Consider the following 12,643-nt stretch of genomic DNA (forward strand, 5'->3'; position numbering starts at 1 on the left):
TAATCCCATTTTTAGTCAGACCTCGTCAGGTCGTTTTATATGGGTTACTTTTTATAACTCCTTGCATTAATCCGAGCTTTATTGCTTCACCTTGCCGACCTCTTTATGATCGGTCAATGAATTTTTCTTTTAAGCGTAAATTAATGCGTCTTGGTAGAAAACTTTTTAGGGAACCTGAAAAATTTATTTAAATAATAAAATGATGATATGGATAAGAGTGTGTACATGTTAGTGTTTACCCTTCTAGATGGGGCAGCTTTCTAGATCTCGGCCTGGCACCTCATTAAAAAACCTTTTTTAGGAAAAAGAGTGCGCCTTGACCTAAGATCTTTCACTATTTTCTAGCTATAGTACCTTCTTAGGTTACAGGCATGCCATAACCTTGGTAGCTCTCGCCCTTCGAGGTCGAACACCTTGTAGTAACCTTTCCCCAATACTTCTGCAACTTGGTATGGTCCTTTCCAGTTGGCTGCTGGCTTCCCTTCTCCTAACCGGCCTGCTCCGATATCATTCTGGATTAAAATGAGCTCGTTGGTGGCGAAGCTTCATTGGACTACCTTCAGATTATACCTTAGGGCCATTCGACGCTTTAGCGCTTCCTCTCTAATCCGAGCTCTTTCTCGAACTTCTAGAAGTAGGTCGAGCTCTTCCCTTTAAGTTTGGGGGTTGGCCTCTTCATTGTAGAGGATCATCCTGGGGGATACTTCTTCTATCTCCACTGGAATCATTGCCTCCATTCCATAAGCAAGTCGGAAGGGTGATTCTCCTGTGGGGGAGTGTGGAGTTGTTCGATATGCCCATAGGACTTGTGGGAGTTCTTCAGCCCAAACTCCCTTTACGTCCTGTAGTCTCCTTTTTAACCCAGCCAGTACAGCTTTAATGGTGCTTTATTTTCAACTCAGCTACCAAGTTTCTAAAACCTGTATCAGTGAACTGAGTGCCATTATCTGTGGTGATAGAGTATGGGATCCCGAACCTTGTGATAATGTTTCTGTATAGAAATTTCGGACTTTTTTGGGCGGTGGCATTAGCTTAGGGCTCTGCCTCAATCCATTTTGTGAAATAGTCTATTCCTATAATGAGGAACTTGACTTGTCCTGACCCCTGGGGGAAGGGTCCGACGAGGTCAAGCCCCCACTTTGCGAATGGCCATGGCGACGTAACACTAATGAGCTCCTCTGGTAGAGCGATATGGAAGTTAACATGCTTTTGACATAGTGGGCATGTCTGGACGAACTCTGTTGCTTCCTTTTGTAAGGTTGGCCAAAAGAACCCAGCTCGGAGTACTTTTTTGGAAAGAGCTCGTGCCCCGAGGTGGTTGCCACATATACCGCTGTGTACTTCTTCCAGGACTTCCTTTGTGTTGGAGGTCGGCATACATTTTAGGAGGGGTGTTGAAATCCCTCTCCTATATCGGATGTTGCCCATTATGGTGTAGTACTGTGCTTCTCGTACTAGGCTTTTTGCCTCCTTTTTGTCTGTGGAAAGTGTCTCAAATTTGAGATAGTTGATTATGGGGGTCATCCATCCTTGATCCTGGCCTGATATGGTTAGGACCTTTTCTTTCTCTGAGATTGATGGACTTTGCAATGTTTCTTGGAAGAGGCTTCTATTATTGCCCCCTGGTTTGGTGCTGGTTAGTTTTGAAAGTGCATCAGCTCGGGCATTCTATTCCCGAGGTATGTGTTGGACCTCATATCCCTCGAACTGTCCAAGCTGTATTCTGGTTTTGTCTAGGTATTTTTTCATAGTGGGATCCTTAGCTTGATAGCTCCCTTCTATTTATGATGTAACTACTTGTGAATCGCTGTAAATGGTAAGCCTTTGGACTCCTACCTCTTTAGCCAGCCTTAAACCAGCCAGTAGTGCCTCATATTCAGCCTGATTATTTAATGTAGAGAATTCAAATTTTAGTGATAGCTCAATTTGGGTTCCCTGATCACTTTCAATAATTACACCTGCGCCACTCCCGGTTTTTTTCCAGGAGCCGTCCTCGTAGAGATTCCATGTTGTAGGAGTTTCTGAGGTATCGGTGTACTCGGCAATGAAGTCAGCCAGATACTGTGATTTGATAGCCGTCCGAGCTTCATATTGAAGATCGAATTCGGATAACTCGACTGCCTACTGTAGGATTCTTCCAACTAAATCTGTTTTCTGTAGAATGCCTTTTATGGGCTAGTTGGTCTGAACTCTGATAGTGTGAGTGGTGACTTGCATCATCTACCCTTCTTTCTTGCATAAAGAAGACCATAAAAGAGCATAAATCTCATTAGATCAGTACAATTCATGCATTATTTGATGAATATTATGGTACACCACTTTGAGATGAGTTGTGCTGAATTTCAGGTGAGAAAAGCATCAAAAATTGGGTGGAAGACAAACAAGAAGCTGGGCGTGCGAAATTGGCATGCCATTTGAAGCAAATGCCACAAAAATGCACTGGCGTGGCACACCAGGAGCTGGGCGTGGCACGCTAATACAAAATTCCAGAGAGCTACAATGGAGGACACAAAAGGGGCGTGGCACGCCAAGCTGGGCGTGGCATGCTTGACCCATCAACTACTATGGGAGTGCCACTTGAGCAAAGGGGCGTGGCACGTCAACTCACTATTCCAAGAAGAACCTTTACTATGGCGTGCCACTTGGTGTCAAAGGCGTGGCACGCCAACCCCAAGAAGTCACTTGGGCGTGGCACGCCAAGCTTGAACAGTTCACAAATCCATGGGCGTGCCACTTGAGCAGCATGGCGTGGCACGCTGGTACAACAATCTAGAGAAGGGGCTGAAGGCAATTGAAGACTGGGCGTGCCACTTGGTATTGAAGGCGTAGCACGTCAACTGATGAGCGGATAATTTATACGCTTTTTGGCATTGTTTTTAGTATATTTTTAGTAGAATCTAGTTACTTTTAGAGATGTTTTCATTATTTTTTATGCTAAATTCACATTTCTGGACTTTACTATGAGTTTGTGTGTTTTTCAGTTATTTCAGGTATTTTCTGGCTGAAATTGAGGGACTTGAGCAAAAATCAGATTCAGAGGTTGAAGAAGGACTGCTGATGCTGTTGGATTCTGACCTCCCTGTACTCAAAGTGGATTTTCTGGAGCTATAGAACTCAAAATGGTGCGCTTCCAATTGAGTTGGAAAGTAGACATCCAGGGCTTTCCAGAAATGTATAATAGTCCATACCTTTGCCGAGTTTAGAGGACGTAAAAGGGCGTTGAACGCCAGTTCTACGCTGCTGTCTGGAGTTAAACGCCCAAAACAAGTCACAAACTAGAGTTGAACGCCAGAAATACGTTACAACCTGGCGTTCAACTCCAGAAAGAGCCTCTGCACGTGTGACATTCAAGCTCAGCCCAAGCACATACCAAGTGGGCCCCGGAAGTGGATTTATGCATCAATTACTTATTTCTGTAAACCCTAGTAGCTAGTTTATTATAAATAGGACTTTTTACTATTGTATTAGACATCTTATGATCTTCGGATCATCTTTGGATGTCTGGTTCATAGATCATGGGGTCTGGCCATTCGGCCATGCCTGGACCTTCATCACTTATGTATTTTCAACGGTAGAGTTTCTACACTCCATAGATTAAGGTGTGGAGCTCTGCTGTTCCTCAAAGATTAATGCAAAGTACTACTGCTTTTCTATTCAATTCAACTTATTCTGCTTCTAAGATATTCATTCACACTTCAACCTGAATGTGATGAATGTGACAATCATCATCATTCCCCCATGAACGCGTGCCTGATAACCACCTCCGTTCCACCTTAGATTGAATGAGTATCTCTTGGATCTCTTAATCAAAATCTTCGTAGTATAAGCTAGATTGATGGCGGCATTCATGAGAGTCCGGAAAGTCTAAACCTTGTCTGTGGTATTCCGAGTAGGACTCTGGGATTGAATGACTGTGACGAACTTCAAACTCGCGAGTGCTGGGCGTAGTGACAGACGCAAAAGGAGGGTGAATCCTATTCCAGTATGATCGAGAACCTCAGATGATTAGCCGTGCTGTGACAGAGCATTTGGACCATTTTCACAAGAGGATAGGATGCAGCCATTGGCAAGGGTGATGCCTCCAGACGATTAGCCATGCAGTGACAGCGCATCGGACCATTTTCCAGAGAGGATTAAAAGTAGCCATTGACAACGGTGATGTCCTTACATAAAGCCAGCCATGGAAAGGAGTAGGATTGATTGGATGAAGACAGCAGGAAAGCAGAGGTTCAGAGGAACGAATGCATCTCTACTATATGCTTATCTGAAATACTAACCAATGAATTACATAAGTGTTTCTCTCCTTATTTTCTTATTTAATTTCGAAAACTCGATAACTGTTTTATACCCGCCTGACTGAGATTTACAAGGTGACCATAGCTTGCTTCACGTAAGGTTTATTACTTGGACGACCCAGTGCACTTGCTGGTTAGTTGTATCGAAGTTGTGAATGAAAAACGATTTATTAAGACGTGCGTACAGAGTTTCTAGCACCGTTGCCTGAGATCACAATTTCGTGCACCAAGTTTTTGGCGCCGTTGTCGGGGATTGTTCGAGTTTGGACAACTGACAGGTTCATCTTGTTGCTCAGATTAGGTAATTTTCTTTTCGTTATCTTTTCAAAAAATTTTTAAAAAATCTTTCAAAAATTTCTCCTTTGTTTTCAAAAAAAATTTTTAAAATAAAAATGTTTTCAAAAATATATTTTTCTTCAGAATTTTTAAAAATTAATTCTGGTCTTTCATGAAATATGTTGAAGCCTGGCTGGCTGTAAAGCCATGTCTAATTCTTCTGGATAGGGCATGTCAGGCGTGTTATGTCTGAATTACATACTAAAGCTTGGCTGGCTATTAAGCCATGCTTGACTCTTTGATTGGAGCTTTAGTTTAAAGAGCATAAGATTCCTGGAATTCAAATTAAAAATTTTGGAATCCTTATTTTTCTTTTTCACAATTAATTTTTGAAAAATCCAAAAAAAATTAATAAAATCATAAAAATCAAAAAAAATATTTTGTGTTTCTTGTTTGAGTCTTGAGTCAATTTTTAAGTTTGGTGTCAATTGCATACTCATGTTGCATTTTTCGAAAATTGCATTCATGCATTGCATTGATCATGATCTTCAAGTTGTTCTTGATAAAACTTCTTGATTGATCTTCATATTTTAGTGTTTTGTGTTATATGGTGTTTTTCATATGCATTCTTGAAATCTTAGTGTCTAAGCATTAAAGATTTCTAAGTTTGGTGTCTTGCATATTTTCTTTGCATTAAAAATTTTCAAAAATAAGTTCTTGATGTTCATCTTGATCTTCAAAGTGTTTTTGGTGTTCATCTTGACATTCATAGCATTCTTGCATGCATTCATTGTTTTGATCTAAAATTTCCATGCATTGAGCATTTTTAGTGTTTTTCTCTCTCATCATAAAAATTCAAAAATCAAAAAAATATCTTTCCCTTTTTCACTCATAAATTTCGAAAATTAGATTTGACTTTTTCAAAAATTTTAAAATCTAGTTGTTTTTATGAGTCAAATCAAATTTTCAATTTAAAAATCTTATCTTTTTCAAAATATTTTTCAAAAATCAAATCTTTTTCATTTTTCTTAGTTATTTTCGAAAATTCTAAAAATATTTTTCAAAAATCTTTCTTAATTTTATCTCATAATTTTCGAAAATAACATCATCAATTAATGTTTTGATTAAAAAATTTCAAGTTTGTTACTTGCTTGTTAAGAAAGATTCAAACTTTGAGTTCTAGAATCATATCTTGTGATTTCTTGTGAATCAAGTCATTAATTGTGATTTTAAAAATCAAATCTTTTTCAAAACTAATTTCAATCATATCTTTTCAAAAATATCTTCTTATCTTATCTTTTTCAAAAATTTGATTTCAAAATATCTTTTCTAACTTCCTAACTTCTTATCTTTTCAAAATTTGTTTCAACTAACTAACTAACTTTTTGTTTGTTTTTTATCTTTTTCAAAACTACCTAACTAACTCTCTCTCTCTAATTTTCGAAAATATCTTCCCTCTTTTTCAAAATTTCTTTTTAATTAACTAATTATTTTAATTTTTTTATTTTAATTTTCGAAATTACTATCCTCTTTCAAAAACTATTTTCGAAAATCACTAACCCTTTTTCAAAAATAATTTTCGAAAATCCTTCTCCCTCATCTCCTTCTAATTAGTTATTCATCTGCTAACACTTCTCTTCATCTCACTGCTCCTATCCTTACCTTTGTGTTTGGATTCTTCATTCTTCTCACCCCTATTCCTTTTCTTCTTCTACTAACAATAAGGAACCTCTTTACTGTGACATAGAGGATTCCTCTTCTTTTCTTGTTCTCTTCTCTTTCTTATGAGCAGGAACAAGGAAAAAGGCATTCTTGTTGAAGCTGATCCAGAACCTGAAAGGACTCTGAAGAGGAAACTAAGAGAAGCTAAATTACAACAATCCAGAAACAACCTTATTGAAAATTTCGAACAAGTAAAGGAGATGGCAACCGAACCCAACAACAATAATGCAAGGAGAATGCTTGGTGACTTTACTGCACCAAATTCCAATTTACATGGAAGAAGCATCTCCATTCCTGCCATTGGAGCAAATAATTTTGAGCTGAAACCTCAATTAGTTTCTCTGATGCAGCAAAACTGCAAGTTTCATGGACTTCCATCTGAAGATCCTTTTCAGTTCTTAACTGAATTCTTGCAGATATGTGATACTGTTAAGACTAATGGAGTAGATCCTGAAGTCTACAGGCTCATGCTTTTCCCTTTTGCTGTAAGAGACAGAGCTAGAATATGGTTGGACTCTCAACCTAAGGATAGCCTGAACTCTTGGGATAAGTTGGTCAAGGCTTTCTTAGCAAAGTTTTTTCCTCCTCAAAAGCTGAGTAAGCTTAGAGTGGATGTTCAGACCTTCAGACAGAAGGAAGGTGAATCCCTCTATGAAGCTTGGAAGAGATACAAAGAACTGACCAAAAAGTGTCCTTCTGACATGCTTTCAGAATGGACCATCCTGGATATATTCTATGATGGTCTGTCTGAATTAGCTAAGATGTCATTGGATACTTCTGCAGGTGGATCCATTCACCTAAAGAAAACGCCTGCAGAAGCTCAAGAACTCATTGACATGGTTGCTAATAACCAGTTCATGTACACTTCTGAAAGGAATCCTATGAGTAATGGGACGCCTATGAAGAAGGGAGTTCTTAAAATTGATACTCTGAATGCCATACTGGCTCTGAATAAAATATTGACTCAGCAAGTCAATATGATTTCTCAGAGTCTGAATGGAATGCAAGCTGCATCCAACAGTACTCAAGAGGCATCTTCTGAAGAAGAAGCTTATGATCCTGAAAACCCTGTAATAGCTGAGGTAAATTATATGGGTGAACCATATGGAAACACATATAATCCATCATGGAGAAATCACCCAAATTTCTCATGGAAGGATCAACAAAGGCCTCAACAAGGCTTTAATAATGGTGGAAGAAATAGGTTTAATAATAGTAAACCTTTTCTATCATCCACTCAGCAACAGACAGAGAACTCTGGACAAAATACCTCTAATTTAGCAAACTTAGTCTCTGATCTGTCCAAGGCCACTATAAGTTTCATGAATGAAACAAGGTCATCCATTAGAAATTTGGAGGCACAAGTGGGCGAGCTGAGCAAAAGGATCACTGAAATCCCTCCTAGTACTCTCCCAAACAATACAGAAGAGAATCCAAAAGGAGAGTGCAAGGCCATTGAATTGATCACCATGGCCGAACCTGTAAAGGAAGGAGAGGACGTGAATCCCAAGGAGGAAGACCTCCTGGGATGTCCAGTGATCAATAAGGAGCTTCCTTCTGAGGAACCAAAGGAATCTGAGACTCATCTAGAGACCATAGAGATTCTATTGAACCTCCTTATGCCATTCATGAGCTCTGATGAGTATTTCTCTTCTGAAGAGAATGAGGATGTTACTGAAGAGCAAGCTGCCAAGTTTCTTGGTGCAATCATGAAACTGAATGCCAAGTTATTTGGTATTGAGACTTGGGAAGATGAACCTCCCTTGTTCACCAATGAACTAAATGATCTGGATCAATTGACATTGCCTCAGAAGAAACAGGATCCTGGAAAGTTCGTAATACCTTGTACCATAGGCAACATGATCTTTGAAAAGGCTCTGTGTGACCTTGGTTCAGGGATGCCCCTCTCTGTAATAGAGAAACTGGGAATCTATGGGGTGCAAGCTGCTAAAATCTCATTAGAGATGGTAGACAATTCAAGAAAACAGGCTTATAGACAAGTAGAGGACGTGTTAGTGAAGGTTGAAGGCCTTTACATCCCTGCTGATTTCATAGTCCTTGATACTGGGAAGGATGAGGATGAATCCATCATCCTTGGAAGACCTTTCCTAGCCACAGCAAGAGATGTGATTAATGTTGACAGAGGTGAATTAGTCCTTCAACTGAATGAGGACTCCCTTGTGTTTACAACTCAAGGTTATCCTTCTGTAAACATGGAGAGGAAGCATAAAAAACTTCTCTCAAAACAGAGTCAACCAGAGCCCCCACAGTCAAACTCTAAGTTTGGTGTTGGGAGGCCACAACCAAACTCTAAGTTTGGTGTTGAACTCCCATATCCAACTTCTAAGTTTGGTGTTGGGAAGTCTCAACAATGCTCTGAACATCTGTGAGGCTCCATGAGAGCTCACTGTCAAGCTATTGACATTAAAGAAGCGCTTGTTGGGAGGCAACCCAATGTTTATTTATCTAATTTTATTTTTCTTGTTCTTTCATGTTTTATTAGGTTCATGATCATGTGGAGTCACAAAATAAATATAAAAATTGAAAACGAAATAAAAAACAGCAGAAGAAAAATCACACCCTGGAAGAGGATCTCACTGGCGTTTAAACGCCAGTAAGGAGCATCTGGCTGGCGTTCAACGCCAGAACAGAGCATGGTTCTGGCACCGAACGCCCAAAATAGGCAGCATCTGGGCGTTTGAACGCCAGAATTACACCCTGGAGAAGAGCTGGCGCTGAACGCCCAGAACAAGCATGGTTCTGGCGTTCAACGCTAGAAATGGGCAACAAATGGGCGTTCAACGCCCAGAACAAGCACCAATCTGGCGTTGAACGCCCAGAGTTGTGTGCAAGGGCATTTTGCATGCCCAATTTGGTGCAAGGTTGTAAATTCTTGAACACCTCAGGATCTGTGGACCCCACAGGATCACCTCAGGATCTGTGGATCCCACAGGATCCCCACCTACCTCCACTCACTTCTTCTCACCCCTCTTCAACACAATCCCATAAACACTCTTCCCCAAAACTCTTCACCAATCACCTCAATCTCTCTTCCCCATCACCACTTCACCACTCACATCCATCCACTCTTCCCCATAAACCTACCTCATAAACACCACCTACCTTCAAAATTCAAAATCAATTTCCCACCCAAACCCACCCTATATGGCCGAAACTTTACCCCCTCCCTTCCCTATATATAGCCCTCCATTCCTCCTCATTTTCACACAACACAACCCTCTCTTCCCCTTCTTGGCCGAAACACATCTCTCTCCCTCTCCTCCATTTCTTCTTCTTCTTCATCTCTTCTTTCTTCTCTTGCTCGAGGGCGAGCAATATTTTAAGTTTGGTGTGGTAAAAGCATAAGCTTTTTGTTTTTCCATTACCATTGATGGCGCCTAAGACCGGAGAATCCTCTAGAAAAGGAAAAGGGAAGACAAAAGCTTCCACCTCCGAGTCATGGGAGATGGAAAGATTCATCTCCAAAGCTCATCGAGACCACTTCTATGATGTTGTGGCCAAGAAGAAGGTGATCCCCAAGGTCCCTTTCAAGCTCAAGAAGAATGAGTATCCGGAGATCCGACATGAAATCCAAAGAAGAGGTTGGGAAGTTCTAACAAACCCCATCCAACAAGTCGGCATCCTAATGGTTCAAGAGTTCTATGACAATGCATGGATCACTAGAAACCATGATCAAAGTAAGAACCCAAACCCAAAGAATTATCTCACTATGGTTCGGGGGAAATACTTAGATTTTAGTCCGAAAAATGTGAGTTTGGCGTTCAACTTGCCTATGATGCAAGGAGATGCACGCCCCTACACTAGAAAGGTCAACTTTAATCAAAGGTTGGACCAAGTCCTCATGGACATATGTGTAGAAGGAGCTCAATGGAAGATTGACTCCAAAGGCAAGCCGGTTCAACTAAGAAGACTGGACCTCAAGCCTGTGGCTAGAGGATGGTTGGAGTTCATCCAATGCTCCATCATCCCCACTAGCAACCGATCTGAAGTTACTATGGATCGGGCCATCATGATTCATAGCATCATGATTGGAGAGGAAGTAGAAGTTCATGAAGTCATCTCCCTTGAACTCTACAAAATAGCCGAAAAGCCCTCTCCTGGGGCGAGGCTAGCTTTTCCTCATCTTATCTGCCATCTATGTTACTCAGCTGGAGCTTCCATAGAAGAAGACATTTCCATTGAGGAAGAGAAGCCCATCACTAAGAAAAGGATGGAGCAAGCAAGAGAGCCTATTCATGGAGCTCAAGAGGCACATGAAGCTCATCACCATGAGATCCCGGAAATGCCTCAAATGCATTTGCCTCCACAAAACTATTGGGAGCAAATCAACACCTCCCTAGGAGAATTAAGTTCCAACATGGGACAACTAAGGGTGGAACATCAAGAGCACTCCATCATCCTTCATGAAATAAGAGAAGATCAAAAAGCAATGAGGGAGGAGCAACAAAGACAAGGAAGAGACATAGAAGAGCTCAAGGACATCATTGGTTCCCCAAGAAGGAAACACCACCATCACTAAGGTGGACTCATTCCTTATTCTTACTTTCTCTGTTTTTCGTTTTCTATGTTAAGTGCTTATCCATGTTTGTATCTTCATTACATGATCATTAGTAGTTAGTAACTATGTCTTAAAGTTATGAATGTCCTAAGAATCCATCACCTCTCTTAAATGAAAAATGTTTTAATTCAAAAGAACAAGAAGTACATGAGTTTCAAATTTATCCTTGAACTTAGTTTAATTATATTGATGTGGTGACAATGCTTCTTGTTTTCTGAATGAATGCTTGAACAATGCATATGTCTTTTAAAGTTGTTGTTTAAGAATGTTAAATATGTTGGCTCTTGAAAGAATGATGATAAGGAGACATGTTATTTGATAATCTGAAAAATCATAAAAATGATTCTTGAAGCAAGAAAAAGCAGCAAAGAACAAAGCTTGCAGAAAAAAATAGCGAAAAAAATAAAAAAAATAAATAGAAAGAAAAAGAAAAAGCAAGCAGAAAAAGCCAAAAGCTCTTAAAACCAAGAGGCAAGAGCAAAAAGCCAGTAGCCCTTAAAACCAAAAGGCAAGGGTAAATAAAAAGGATCCCAAGGCTTTGAGCATCAGTGGATAGGAGGGCCTAAAGGAATAAAATCCTGGCCTAAGCGGCTAAACCAAGCTGTCCCTAACCATGTGCTTGTGGCGTGTAGGTGTCAAGTGAAAACTTAAGACTGAGCGGTTAAAGTCAAGGTCCAAAGCAAAAAAAAAAGAGTGTGCTTAAGAACCCTGGACACCTCTAATTGGGGACTTTAGCAAAGCTGAGTCACAATCTGAAAAAGTTCACCCAACTATGTGTCTGTGGCATTTATGTATCCGGTGGTAATACTGGAAAACAAAGTGCTTAAGGCCACGGCCAAAACTCATAAAATAGCTGTGTTCAAGAATCATCATACTGAACTAGGAGAATCAATAACACTATCTGAATTCTGAGTTCCTATAGATGCCAATCATTCTGAACTTCAATGGATAAAGTGAGATGCCAAAACTATTCAAGAGGCAAAAAGCTACAAGTCCCGCTCATCTGATTGGAGCTATGTTTCATTGATAGTTTGGAATTTATAGTATATTCTCTTCTTTTTATCCTATTTGATTTTCAGTTACTTGGGGACAAGCAACAATTTAAGTTTGGTGTTGTGATGAGCGGATAATTTATACGCTTTTTGGCATTGTTTTTAGTATGTTTTTAGTAGAATCTAGTTACTTTTAGGGATTTTTTCATTAGTTTCTATGCTAAATTCACATTTCTTGACTTTACCATGAGTTTGTGTGTTTTTCTGTGATTTCAGGTATTTTCTGGCTGAAATTGAGGGACTTGAGCAAAAATCAGATTTAGAGGTTGAAGAAGGACTGTTGATGTTGTTGGATTCTGACCTCCCTGCACTCAAAGTGGATTTTCTGGAGCTACAGAATCCAAAATGGCACGCTTCTAATTGCATTGGAAAGTAGACATCCAGGGCATTCCAGAAATGTATAATAGTCCATACTTTAGCCGAGTTTAGATGACGTAAAAGGGCAACACCAGTTCTACGCTGCAGTCTGGAGTTAAACGCCAGAAACAAGTCACAAACCAGAGTTGAACGCCAGAAATACGTTACAACCTAGCATTCAACTCCAGAAAGAGCCTCTGCACGTGTGACATTCAAGCTCAGCCCAAGCACACATCAAGTGGGCCCTGGAAGTAGATTTATGCATTAATTACTTACTTCTGTAAACCCTAGTAGCTAGTTTATTATAAATAGGACTTTTTACTATTATATTAGACATCTCATGATCTTCGGATCATCTTTGG

General features: G+C 39.9%; 1 non-coding gene across 1 annotated transcript; it reads right to left on the reverse strand.

The window, feature by feature from the left end:
* Window positions 1–6,892: 6,892 nt before the first annotated feature.
* Window positions 6,893–7,000, reverse strand: LOC112773602 (small nucleolar RNA R71). The gene has a single exon (XR_003188145.1). It is a non-coding gene; the product is annotated as a small nucleolar RNA R71 (small nucleolar RNA).
* Between the last annotated feature and the right edge of the window lie 5,643 nt (window positions 7,001–12,643).

The sequence above is a fragment of the Arachis hypogaea genome, chromosome 18, assembly GCF_003086295.3.
Source record: "Arachis hypogaea cultivar Tifrunner chromosome 18, arahy.Tifrunner.gnm2.J5K5, whole genome shotgun sequence".
Lineage (NCBI taxonomy): Eukaryota > Viridiplantae > Streptophyta > Magnoliopsida > Fabales > Fabaceae > Arachis > Arachis hypogaea.